Genomic DNA, 13926 nt, shown 5'->3' with positions numbered 1-13926 from the left:
TTTTACTCAGGATATTGTGTTTAGTAAGGAATTTCAGAAATCTAGAATTTAAAATGCTACACTACACATTATCTTCCCTAGGTTACTGTTCACACAGATGCCTCTGTAATTCTTAGTGTCGAATTTATCTCCGGATTTAAAGATTGGTGCTCTTAATCCTTGGTTTCAGATTTCAGGGAAAAAACCTCCATTCAGGTTAAACAGTTTTAGAATAGCCAAATGAAATTTAGAGCTTGAAAAATTGATCATTTTATTTAGTACACTGTCAGGCCCACATGCCTTCTTTGATTTTAGTTTGTTAATTTTCTCCTGAAGTTTCTGCTCAGTAATTGAGAAGTCTAATGGTTTTTGATTAGCCAATTGTAGCACCTCCAGTTTTTGCTTTATAGGATTTTGTTGAAGATTTGCATTTGATTCTACTGTCTGGAAGAGAGTTTGGAAATGGTTTGTCCAAATGTCCCCATTTTGTATTTCCAGTTCTTCCTGATCTCTTTTTTAAGTTTATTCCACTTGTCCAAAATTGACCAATTATCTTTTTTTAGGTTTGGTTTTTGATGCACACTTTTGTTTTAATGTTGGTTTTGCTGGTGTCTTTTCTAAGAACACATTTAGATGTTTTACTGCCAGATTGAGTCTTGTATACTTTGAACACATGTGGTGTCCAGAAAGGCATCTAAAAGTATTTGAATTTAGGCAGTACTGATTTCTTTCTGGAATTGTTCTGTGCTGTTTTGGGCCCATCTATATGGTCACCTAGTGTTGTACAGCTTACTGGGCTGTGCGAGTGCAGTGTTAGTCTCTGTCCTATTCATGAACACAGCAATCTGGCTGTGATCAGACAGAGGGGTTTGTGGTTTAGCAATGAATGCACTGAGAGAGAAATGGTCTAAATTTGTTATTACATAATCTACTGTACTATTCCCAAGAGGTGAGCACAACATGTATCTTCTTAAGGAGTCCCCCCATGTCCTACCATTGACGACATACAGACCCAGACTTTGACAGAGCTGCAGAAGTTCTTTTCCATTTTTGTTGATTACATTATCATGGTTGTTTCTGTGGGGTTAAAAATAATTGTTATTAATACAAGATAATTTGTTTGTATTCTATTATATAAATTATTTTTTGTACAAATCCATTGCAATATTTGTTTGATGTCACACATCTCAATAGAATTGGGTGGTGTTTTGGTGGCTTCAGCACTGTGGGGCGTGGTCCTGGTACAGATTTGATGATCTGGGGGTGTGGTCAGGCTGATGTTGGGCATGGTTCTGGTACAGAGGCGCTGATGTGGGGTGTGGTCTGGCTGCTGTGAGGCATGGTCCTGGTAAAGAGATGATGATCTGGAGGTGTATTCAGGCTGCTGTGGGGGTTGGTCCTTGTACAATTTGATTTGTTTATTTTATAGAGCTTCCAATATTGCATATATGAACCTGGAGTTTGGTACCCCATTACTCCAAATTCCTACAGTAAAAATGACTATAAATCATGCCATGGGTACAAGAGGACGTCTACTTCAAGAATTTCATACAGGGATCGGATAGCAGTTTGATTTGTGTATTCAAGTAGTGATATATAGTGAACCGAATAGACATTTAAGAGGATTTTGCCATCCCATGACTCCAAAGTCCTACACTAAAAACATTTCAACATCATATTTTGAATATGTTGAAAAGTGTTCCCCAAGAATGAGAGTGAGAAGGATGAGAAATAGCATGGAAATATTTTACACTCAAGTACACAGAATACACTGTAAATTGGTACAATCAATACGCTTTGGCTCTGTAGATGCTTTCGTGTTTAATAATCTGGGTGAGCAAAATTGAAAAAGAAAGCGACATTTGACAGCAAAATAATGTACTTTTCTCAATTTAATTTTTAGCTATTTTCACATGCCAGTATATAATAATAACATATAAACACCCATTTCCAGATCACTAGAGCAGGCTGGTCTATCATTTTCTATATCTCTGATTTACAACATCATCATCATTATCTATATACCTAAAACACATGATCTATAATTCTATATGTCCTAATGAGCCAAACTTACAGACCTTGAAATGTTCTAAACCTCCTGGGTGGCTTACATTGCTTTTACAAGTCTCTCATACAAAGGGACCTGAGTTTGTGTCCATCACTAAGTGAACCTAATGGTACACCAAACTTTGAATCCTACATTTAGGTATGTATCAACAATCTAAATTTGTCTCTATGCAAAACTGGAGGTTTCGGTGAAGAACCCTAACCCTAACCCTGTTTGCCATACCAGCTAGCTAGACCATCATAAAAATGTCTTGGAAAAGTCCTCAAAAATGATCGCTAGTGGGAAGCCTGTCTTTGTTAAGTACATAACAAATAAACTGACTGAGCAGAGTACTTTATGCTGGCTAAAATATAATAAAAACCCTACTGCAGACCATTTAAGTTGTTATATAGTTGAATGAACTATATCACTGTCTGTTGTGAACTAGTGACAGGTCCTGTGTCGGGTCCTGTTTAAAGGAGTGTTACCAACTGCTTTCAAACCACACTCCAAAAATGTGGAACAGCAAAGAAAAAATTATATAGAAAACTAAAATCAGCAGTGTTATGCCACTAGTGTTATGGAAAACAATGATAATACTTTAGTGTTATGGAAAACTGAGTGAAGTGAACGATGGATATGACCTGTACAGATCAGCCATGACCAAGCGGAGGCACTCTGTGGCACCTGCTTCACCAGCCCAGAAAAAGATCAACAAAGACACCAAACTGCTCCAGGACATCAAGCTGGCAGAGTGGAGAAACTTCATGTCTGGTTTCACAGCACTTCACTGGGATGCTAAACAAGGAAACAGCGAAATGATGCGCAAGATCCTTCTTCTTTCACAGCAAGGTAGGCCAGGGGTTGATGTAAACACCAAGAGCTACGAGGGCTACACCCCACTACACATCGCTGCTATTCACAGGCCCGAATCAGTCCTGAGTGTTCTGGTGCGTGGTTATGGTGCCAACTGCAACATACGTGACAACAGTGGCAAAAAGCCCTATCACTACCTACACAAGGACGCCTCACCCAAGGTGAGAGAGATGCTCGGAGACCCTCACGCTGGGAATTACAAGCCCTCAAGCCATGAGCAGCACTTTTCTGATCTGCCCAAAAGGTTCATCACTTTGAGTAAACTATTTCAGTCCAAGCACTGAAACACACTCAGATTCAGACCAAGATTCCACTCAGCCTTGCAGCAGCTTGACCAGCCTTGACCAAGATGAGGACAGCAAAGACTATACATTCATTTCGAGAACATTCCCCTACAATTAATGAACTTCCCCATTGAAATAGCATATTCTCAAACAGACATTTTCTCTAACTTGTCTTTCACTCTGATTTTGATTCTGTGATCAGAACCTTAAGATGTGAATTAACTAATTTGCACATGTGTATGTGTATTCAAGAGCATGAGTGTGTGTATATAGTGTAAGGAATAGACATTTAAGAGGATTTTTCCATCCCATTACTCCAAATTTCTACAGTAGAAATGACTGCAAATCACATCATGGGTAGAAGAGTACGTGAACTTCCAGAATCTACTGAAGTGATCTAATAACAATTTGATTTGTGTATTTTATAAAGCTTCAAGTAGTGATAAATATTGAACCAAGTAGACATTTAAGAGTATTTCACCATCCTACTACCTTTTAAGAAGTGCACAATTTTCTTTCATGCGCTGTGGATCTGCAAGAATTATGCTGAAAATAAGATCTAACCCAGTTAGCAATTTTCCTATACCCATGATGTTGGCCACATAAAGAACTGAGCTCTGACCCACAAGAAAAAGTGAATGATGCCCAAATCTGGCCAATAATCTGAACAAATCTGTATCATAACACAGTCAAACTTCCAAAAGGAGTGAGCCAAGTGCAAATGAACCTTTCTGTGCCTCACACAGCAATGTAGTCTACGTGACACACAGGTATATGCCCTATTTTGCATTTGTACAAGAATTTGAAAAGAAATACACCGACATTGTAAAAAGCACACCGACAATGTTAAAAGAGGAGAATTAAGACTGGGTCAACATCACCAGAATATGTTTAAAAACCTTTTTGTTGCAGTTAAACTGATCCAGAATATTTCAAAACCTGTGAAGGAGTAAATCTCAGTCAGTATCTCTAAATAAACATCTGCCAATCGTCATTAAAGTAGATTAGATTAGATTTTTCTACATAGATGAATAAATACAATAGCACAATGACTTGAAGGGTAGTACTTGGTAACTGTCCATCTTGAATTTGGATTGTATTTATTCATTTGTGACTTGTCTCGGGACTTGAGTGTAAAGTCTTGAGATGTACTTGTTACATTCACATTGTAACAGTGGCGGCATTATCTCTAAGCAGACATGACAAAACATGCATACCATCAAGGCCAAGACTGAAGAGCATGGAAAGATTTTGTCAATTTCATAAACTACATCAAATGCTTTGCTGGTGTCAAATATTGTAACGACATTAAATATGGTGACTTGACAATTACGTGAAGAGTAGTGCTGGATAACTGTCCATCTTGACTTTGGATTGTACATTTTCTCTCTTGACTTGTCTCGGGACTACAGTGTCAATTCTTGAGATGTATTTGTTACATTTACATTTACGGCATTTAGCAGACACTCTTATCCAGTGCAACTTACAAAAGTGCTTTGTCATTTACTCATAGAATACACCCTAGCCATTACAGTAGGTTAGAGTCCAATATACCAATGATCTAGAATACTGTAGAAATAGAGGGATCACTGCTGTTGCCAAGAAGTACAAAATGCATAAGGTCTATCTTAAACAATGATAAGTGCAATAAACAATAAGTACTAAAGTTTGTTAGACAACATCAGTATAATAAATAATACCCTACAATAAGTGCTAATTTACTTAGTCAATATAGGAGCAGGGTCATTTGTCATTTAAATATTCCATGAATAGATGGGTCTTTAGTCTGTGGTTGAAGACTTCAAGGAACTCTGCTGTCAGGACAGCAAGTGGAAGTTCATTTCACCATCTGTGAGCCAGGACAGAAAAGAGTCTCAATGCTTGTCTTCCATGAGACTTGGAGCATGGAATTTCAAGCCGAGCCATACTTGAGGTTTGAAGCACTTGAGGTACGAATCGGGCTTTGACCATTGACTCCCTGTATCAAGGGGCTGGCCCATTTTTGGCTTTGTAGGTGAGCATCAAGATTTTAAATCTGATGTGTGCAGCTACTGGAAGCAAACGAAGGGAGCGCAGCAGCAGGGTAATGTGTGAACTTTGGAAGAATGAAGACGAGTCATGCTGCTGCTACTACTGCTGTTACTTGCAAGTACATCATCTTGTTAGTGACTTTTGGTGGGTGGGCACTGGAGTAAACAGTGTAATAAATAAAGTGTTATAGTTAAAGAGAAAAGATGGTGCTGTCCCTGGAATGCTGGTACAAGAAAAGCATAGGCAAACACCACTGCAATTTGCATGTGAGAAATAGTCTTCCAGAATTTTCACTGAGCTAAGATGAATGTCCAATAGTTGAAGAGTTTTTACTTGCCCTTGACATCACGGAGGTAAGAAGGATGTGCTTTCTCCACTACATGAAACAAGACACTGCTATGTGGCAGGTAGATCATTCAGGAAAGGGTCTGGGAGTGCAAGCTCTCCACACTGGTGGCATGATGTCTCTGCAGAAATCACTTCAAATAAGCAACTAAATTCTCTATTCTGCAAGAGACCACATTGGAGCTTGACACCAACACATTAATCCCTGGGTCATCACAACTTATCGACAAAGCAGCTATTTCTGCTTCAATTCCTAGGACTCCTACAGTTTCACTGGCACAAAGTTGCAAACGGAATGGCAAGCATATGCAAAAGGAGAACTACATGACACTGTGAATTTATTCTTCCAGCAAAGCCATCAGGAGAGAAACATCTGATTCCATCACGCTGCAAGGAGGAGTCGAACCTGCGCGGGGAACCCCCATTGGATTTCAAGTCCAACGCCTTAACCTCTCGGCCATCGCAGCTTCTACATGCTTTGGGCACTTTGGGGTTAAGTCTTAGGACTTCTTCAAGCTCAATTATGAGTCCCCATATGTCATTGATTCAGGACTACAAATGGCCTGAGATGCAAATTCAAAGATAGTAATCTCCCGAATGGTCTACTCACTATTTTAGCAGACTAATGTCAATTCCAGGTGAACAGGTGCCCAAAAGCTTGTCAAAGTATTAGACTGATGCACTACTTAAAACACTAACATGGCCTCCAAGGTTTCCCACGTGAAGACGTGGGATGGCTCAAGGTGGCTAAGCATTTTTGCATGAACACTCCTTTTGTTTTTAAAAATGTAAACCATTCACTGGAATGCTGTTAGTACATGTCAGCAAAAATGTAAGTCAACAAAGTTGAAACTTGCACATTGGAAATAGAGTAGTGCAGGACATCGCTGACCTAAGTTCAGTGTTGACTAGACAGTGTAGCTCAGTACATTAATTTGCAATAGAATAATCAGACATATTGCAAACAGAGTCAAAGCCAAATTCGCTAAAAATGCTACATATGATATAACTCAAAGTTCAGACCATTCTCGTGTTTATCACACAGAGAGCACCAAAATGCTTTGAATATTTTGCATTTTTACAAGAATTCAAAAAGAAATACAAATCACAAGCCAGCACACTGACATTCTTGAAAGAGGACAATGAAGACTGGGTCAACATCATCAGAATGTGTTTAAAAACCTTTCTGTTGTAGGCACATTGATCCAAAATACTTCAAAACCTGTGGGATGAGTACATCTCAGTCAGTTTCTTCTAACACACATGCATCTGTCCTTGTTAGTATAGTAGATAGTATCTCTGCCTCTCAGGCAGAAATCCTTGGCTTGATTTCCCAACAGCTGGTGACTTGGCACCCTTTTTAGGAATGAAAACATTGAATCCTACACCCACAGTTGCTCTTAATTTTTCTACATAGATGAATCAAGACACTAGCACATTGTGGATCAATAGTTTGATAAAGCACCTGGGAGAGAATTTGATGCCCAGTGGTGACGTTATCTCTAAGTAGACATGAAAAAAAATGCATACCATTAACGCCAAGACTGAAGAGCATGGAAAGATTTAGTCAATTTCATAAACTACATCAAATGCTTTGCTGGTGTCAAATATTGTAATGACATTAAATGTGGTGATTTGACAATGCCTTGAAGGGTAGTACTTGGTAACTGTCCATCTTGACTTTGGATTGTACGTATTCACTTGTGACTTGTCTCGGGACTTGAATGTCAAGTCCTGAGATGTACTTGTTACATATACATTTACATTTACGGCATTTCCCAGATGCTCTTATCCAGAGCGACTTACAAAAGGGCTTTGTCATGTACTCATAGAATGGTGGAGCGGAGTCGAGATACTAGGGAGGCCACACTATCAGCAGGCTATTGTTTCACTTTAATTTAATAAGCTATTTCAAGTACATCTGAAATATTCATATGCCAGAGGAGAACTCCCGAACAGCCACACAGAGGGAATATAAACGTCTGTGTACTTACACAATCACTGCACTCTCCCACTCATGGTTCTTTTTGAAGATGAGGCAGGCACCGCAAGATGAGGGAAAACACCTTCACTCTGGCGGTACTTTTCCCCGACTGGGTGTTCCTTCCCAGCTCAGCCTTGCCAAGGAGCGTCCTCAGTGAAGTGTTGATTTTCCCTCCTCGGCGGTGGAGCTGCTCATCCTGCCGACAATGCCAAATTGTGCTGGAAAAATGAGAGCACATCAAACACAGACAGCCTTATGCATTGAGTAGTAAAAGGTTTATTGAGTTCTGTCCCCTGTATAACAGAGAAAAAGAACTGACTCGCAGTACAAGTCCCCCTCCCCTTATACACAGAGAAGAAAAGAAAGAAAAGAGAAAAAACAGCTCCTACAAGGTATCTGAACTTTATGTTTTGGTGAGCCTGAGCGCAGGTGCCGTCTTCTATCTCTACGGTTAGAACAGTCTTCTTCTATCTCTATGGGTAGAACAGCATGTGAGCCGCTGATGTCCTTGGCTCTCTCGCCTATCTATGGACTGTTATGCTGTGACTATAGAAACACAAAGCAAAGTAAAGCGAGGCAAAGTAAATTTCCACAAAAGTGTGACAGTGTAACCACTATCTGTTGTCTGTTGTCTTCCTTTATGGTGCCTGTATACACCTATATACAGTCCATTTTGTGAGACAGTTTTATGTGACAAAATACTGCCCCATCATCATCCTCATCATCATCATCGCCTCAGTGAGTGAGAGTGTGTGTGTGTGTGTGTGTTGGTGAGAGAGTGTGTTGCCACCTCAATGCAATAGCTGCTTCGTGGGTTGAGCACCGTGGGGATGTCTGTCCGCATGTTGGTCATAGGGTCACTTCTACTCTTCTACCCACCTACAAATGCAGTAAAGAGAGATTCTTCTGAATGTGTTACTTTGGAGTAGAAGTTACATTAATTACAGTCACCTTACATCTGGGAACTACCAATCCTCTGGTAAATTCTGCAGTCTCGACAAGAGCAGACAAAAAGGAGATATTTACTTCTTAGAGGACACTGGTGCGGCTCACAGTCACTGGCATGGTGCATGGATGGAGACAGTGGCCGACTAGACAGATAACCTGAAACAGAGGACATGCAAACAAAACAACTGACCTGGGGTTGTAACCGTATGTATGTGAATCTGATTGAGGTCCGTGTTATTGTGTGTTATATACTAGGTGTAAGTGTGTGCGTATTGTCCATACAACATAGATCTGCTCTCCATAGGTGATCACTCCCACTCCAGTACATCTGCTCCTCATGGGAGCGATGAGACTCCTGCGTCACGGTATCGGGTATAGTTAATTCTGATATCTAGAAGTACAAAATACATAAGGTCTCTTTTAAACAATGTGTAATAAACAATATGTATTAGAGTTTGATAAACAACAGCAGTGTAATACACAATACCCTGCAATAAGTATCAATTTTGTCAGTAAATATGGGAGCAGGGTCAGTTGTCATTTAAATATTCCACAAATAGATTGGTCTTCAGTCTGTGTTTGAAGACTGCAAGGGACTCTGCTGTCTGGACAGCAAGTGGGAATTCATTCTTCCATGAGACCTGAAGCACGATGTTGCATGTTTACTCACTCTTCATTTTCCTCTTTTACAAGCATCGGTGTGATGGCTTATGATTCGTTCTTCTTTTCAAATACTTGGAAAAATGGAAAATAATTTAGAGCATTTTGCTTACCTCAGTGTGCTAAACATTTGATTGATCTACACTACAAGCTATGTCATATACACCATTCTTATCGAATTTGGCTTTGACTTAATTTGCAATATATTTTTTTATAGTATTGTAATTTATCTATTGAGCTGCAGTGTCTTGTCAACATTCAGCTTAGGTCAATGCCAAAGATAATGCCAAAGATAATGCCAGAGATGCACTCATCCCACTGATTTTGATGTGTTGTGGATCAGTGTGTATTCTGGATCAGTGTGCCTGTGACAAAATTGTTTTTAAATAGCTAGTTTTCGTTTTTTTAATGAACAAAGTGTTCATGCCAACCTGATGAGCCAACTTCAGCTGTCCTGTGTTTCCATGTAGGTGACTTTGCAAGTCTCGACTGTGTTGGCAGAAACACTGTTGGCATGTATGTTTTGTCACGACTTCTAAGACATCACGTCGCCACTGTGTAACAATTTCTCTCATAGGTGCTTTATCAAATGATCGATTTACAACTTGGTCAACTCTTGATTCATCTATGTAGAAAAAAGTAGCGTAAGGTTATCTTTCCTGAAAAGGTAGCCAAGGCAGCAGTTTGTCAGCAAAGGGCTTAGTGTTGGGAGTCTCCCCACCTGGAGGATTGATCATTTGATTGATCCACTCTACGAGTTAAGCCATATGTACCTTTTCTATCAAATTTGGCTTTGACTCAATTTGCCGGACGTTTTCTTATTGTATTGTAATTTATTGTACTGAGCTGCAGAGTCTTGACAACATTCAGCTTAGGTCAATGCCTGAGATAATGCATTGCACTTTCCTCCATGGTTTTGATCTATTTTCTGGCTCAGTGTGCCTCTGACAAAATGCTGTCCAACTGAGCACCTAGTGTACAGAGTCTCCCCATCAGGGAATCAAACCCCAGTCTTACGCATGACAGGCACAGATATTATCCACTACAATAACAAGGACATGTGGGTGTGTGTTCCCCACCCAGGACCATATACAGGTGTAGAGATCAGTTTAGCAAACGCTCGATCCAGAATTTATTTTTCATAACAGGTCAGGCAGTATATGCTCCAGTTGTGAAAGATGGTCAGGAGGTGATGCTGCTGCCGCTGTTGCTTCTGTTGACTAAACAATGTTAATAACAACTTTAGGAATTGATTGGGAAAAAAATTGATTATTTTCAGTAAGCAGTTAGAATTCTTTATCAGATCAGTCACATGATGGGGGAGGCACTCTTAATTCCTCCTCCCAGTCGAAGAGAGTCAACCCCTGATCCCCATCATCCAAGCCATCTTGGAAAAAAAATTGATTAAATTATTCTGGTATAAATGTGATTAATAATCATGCTTTTAAAATTATACTTACACGGTGATGGTGGCCTACAGGTTAGTGGTTGAACAGCTTGAATAGGCCTAGAGTTATTTAGACGTATGTAATAAGCCACATTGACCTGTACATAAGTTTCTATAGATGTTGCCGGTTGTATGAGGTCCCCTGAAAAGATTGTGAGCTCAGCCAGGGGGCTCGATGAATAGTGGATGACGATAGAGGGATTCACCCCTTCTGCCTCTGTGTGACAAATGAATGCACTGATGGTATCCTTTACACTAAAACGCATTGATGTTACTTCATTTAATGTTTAATTTAAGTAAATAGAATCACCTACTTCTAAGTTAAAGTTTTTCTATATAGCTAGCCATGAGAATAAGAATAGCCGTCTATCAAAAGAGTTTCAGTCGATCAAAATGTTTCACAGACTCTAAAACACATTGGGCAAATTACATAATGATCAGTAGTCATCAGAATAAAGACAATATAATTTCCTAGATAGTTCACGAAAAGAATAGTTACAATAGCTTGTACATAATACGTATTGATTGTTTGATAAAATACAATTAATTTACACAACCGGTAGAGATATCCAATCGGCTAATTCATAAAATACCTTCATGAAAGAACATTGCTATTTTCCCCCTAGTTTAGCTAATATGTGGCGGTGATAAAAGACGACTGACCAATGTACTCATTTTCTAATCCGATTAATAATTTTCAGATCCTGACAGTACAGGTCTTGTAGGTTTTATCTAGACCTGAATTTAGGCCCCAACGAGTTAAATCAAACAACGAACGATAAAGTATTTCAACCATTAGCTAAATAAATAGCTAAATACACGTTAGCCTTTTTAGTAACTTATACTAATATAAGTTATAACATGAATGGATAAAAAGAACGTACCTGTTGATAACTGCTGAGCCATGTCCATGTTCGTTCAGAGGTCTTGGCAAAAGTTTTCAGATGTATCGCTTACAATTACGACTGTGACCTAAAGGAGTGAAGTACCGTAAAACATGACTTTAAGAAAGAAATGTAGGTGGGGAAAAGAGATGGTTTTCGAATAAAAGCTGTAAATTACAATTCACCCCTCCACAACACCACTCTCAGATGTGGAATGCACTGTAAAGTGTTAAGGTCCCAACATGTGATAACGGACAAGAACCTTGTGTGATAAAACTTATAGAATAAGTACTCTGGCTTAGAGATCAGAGAAAAAATAAATAAAAGGAAACTTTATGTTTTGTGAAAAGTTTACTTATTGCCCTGTTTTAGTACATATGGCAGATAAGATGTGAGGAGGTGTGAGAGAGAGAGTGTGTGTGTCAATGACCCCTGACTGCAGAGTGTCTGTCAGAGAGGATACTGAACAAACCGCGAAAGTGGAGAAAAACTGAGACTGAAAACTTTAATTTTCTTTAATCATGACAATATTTCTCAATTAGAGAAACCTCTTATACACAGGTCTGGTTGGTTGGGCAGAAAGAAAAAGGTGGCAAAATTTGAAATTTTGGGGCATATATCAATTTTTGTCAGAATTGGTTTTCATGTAAATTAGGGGGAGGGACTCGGGAGGAGGTGTGACTTTTTAGAGAATCAGCCAATGGGAGGGGAGTGGGATGGGTGAGTGAGTGGGTGAGTAAGAGAGAGAGGCAGACAGCGACACAACTGAGACCCATACACATGTTTGAGTATCAGTACATGACCGGCAGTGGAGCAGAGCGGACATTAAATACTATGTGGTACATATTCGTTTAAGACTGATAACTTTTATTTACTTTAATCACTTGATCTTTAATCACTACTTCTCAAATTTAAAAAAAAGTCAATAAAACTATTTTGAGGATCCCTCATTGTGTTTTATTTTATTTTCATATAATGTCACATCATATCATATATCATAATAATAATTATATATATTTATATATACATATAATTATATATATATATATATATATATATATATATATATAAATATATAATTATATAACCATTAGTATATACTATCTCTCTCTCTTATACACAGTCATGTACATACGCGCGCACACACACACACACACACACACACACATACACATACATACATATCCGTACACAGATACACACACACACACACACACATTGTTTTTGTATCGGAGTAGTTGCTGAAGTCAAACTTCACACACATATATGCACTCCTTTTGCACTCTTGCACATCATTCCTACTTACTGCTAGAGTACTGTACTAAATCAGCACTGTACTCTGAACTGTTCTGGCTGCTACCAGTGACTGCTATGTTCAGTATCGCGTGTCACTGACTCCTATGCACAACCCACTTCACATATTCCCAATACTACGTACTGGTAAAAATAAATGCACTGTCTGTTCTTTGTATATTGGTCCTGTCCTGTAATTATTTATTGTATGACATTATTGTACTGGATTGCATTGTTTGCACTCATGTAGAGTGCTGTCTGTTGCACTTGTTTTATGTTGCACCATGGTCCGAGAGGAACATCGTTTCATTTTTGCAGTGTACTTGTATAAAGCTGAAATGACAAAAAAAGCCTTTTGAAGTTTGAACTTGAACTAATAGGTGGGAACATTTTTATCACACTAATTTCACCTGAGCACTTAGTCTGCATATTTCTAAATAAAAAGAAACAGTTCTTACAAACAATATAAAGCACACAACTAATTTTTCATATATAAACTGGCTTCTCCTACCACTAATTCAGAAGTACTTTACTTGCACAGCTGATGAAGGACCTCAAAAACTGTTCATTACTTAAAGACAAAACATTAGAGAATATTCAAGGAAACAATGTTTAAATATGTCTCAATTTTTTAAACATCTATGTGCAAATCAGGAGTGAAAGACAAGTTAGAGAAAATGTCTGACAATATGCTATTTCACTAGTTAGTACTGAAATACACTTTTATGGATTGGGCCCCATTCTTACATACTGCCATTGGACACATATATGCGCAATAGGTTTGCTAGCTCATTTTGGATCCCACTACGTGCTAGGTTAAGTGATTGTCCTTTACTGACATGCTTACCACGGTCAATATACAGGTTTTGGGACTCACTAGCGCTCTTGTGCTTTCTTGCCTCTCACCCCACCCTAGACCCTAGTTCCACATACAGATTGAACACCCTGAAAGCAGTTTGAGTACAGAGAAAGCTAAAACACCAAATCAAGCATGTTGGATGGTGTCATATATACTTGGAGTGGGATGGTCCGTTCATTGGTCCACTACAGCTGTGCTGTCCATGTCTGTCTGTCTGTCTAATGGATCCCACTCTGAGTATATATGAATGGGCACCAAATGGACACTGGTCAGAAAAGGTCAGGGAAGG

General features: G+C 39.0%; 1 non-coding gene across 1 annotated transcript; it reads right to left on the bottom strand.

Annotated features, from left to right (window-relative positions):
* Positions 1-5947: 5947 nt before the first annotated feature.
* Positions 5948-6029, bottom strand: trnas-uga (transfer RNA serine (anticodon UGA)). The gene has a single exon. It is a non-coding gene; the product is annotated as a tRNA-Ser (tRNA).
* Positions 6030-13926: the final 7897 nt, after the last annotated feature.

The sequence above is a fragment of the Electrophorus electricus genome, chromosome 15, assembly GCF_041902795.1.
Source record: "Electrophorus electricus isolate QZ-2024a chromosome 15, ASM4190279v1, whole genome shotgun sequence".
NCBI lineage: Eukaryota > Metazoa > Chordata > Actinopteri > Gymnotiformes > Gymnotidae > Electrophorus > Electrophorus electricus.
This window is presented reverse-complemented; position numbering and strand designations above follow the sequence as displayed.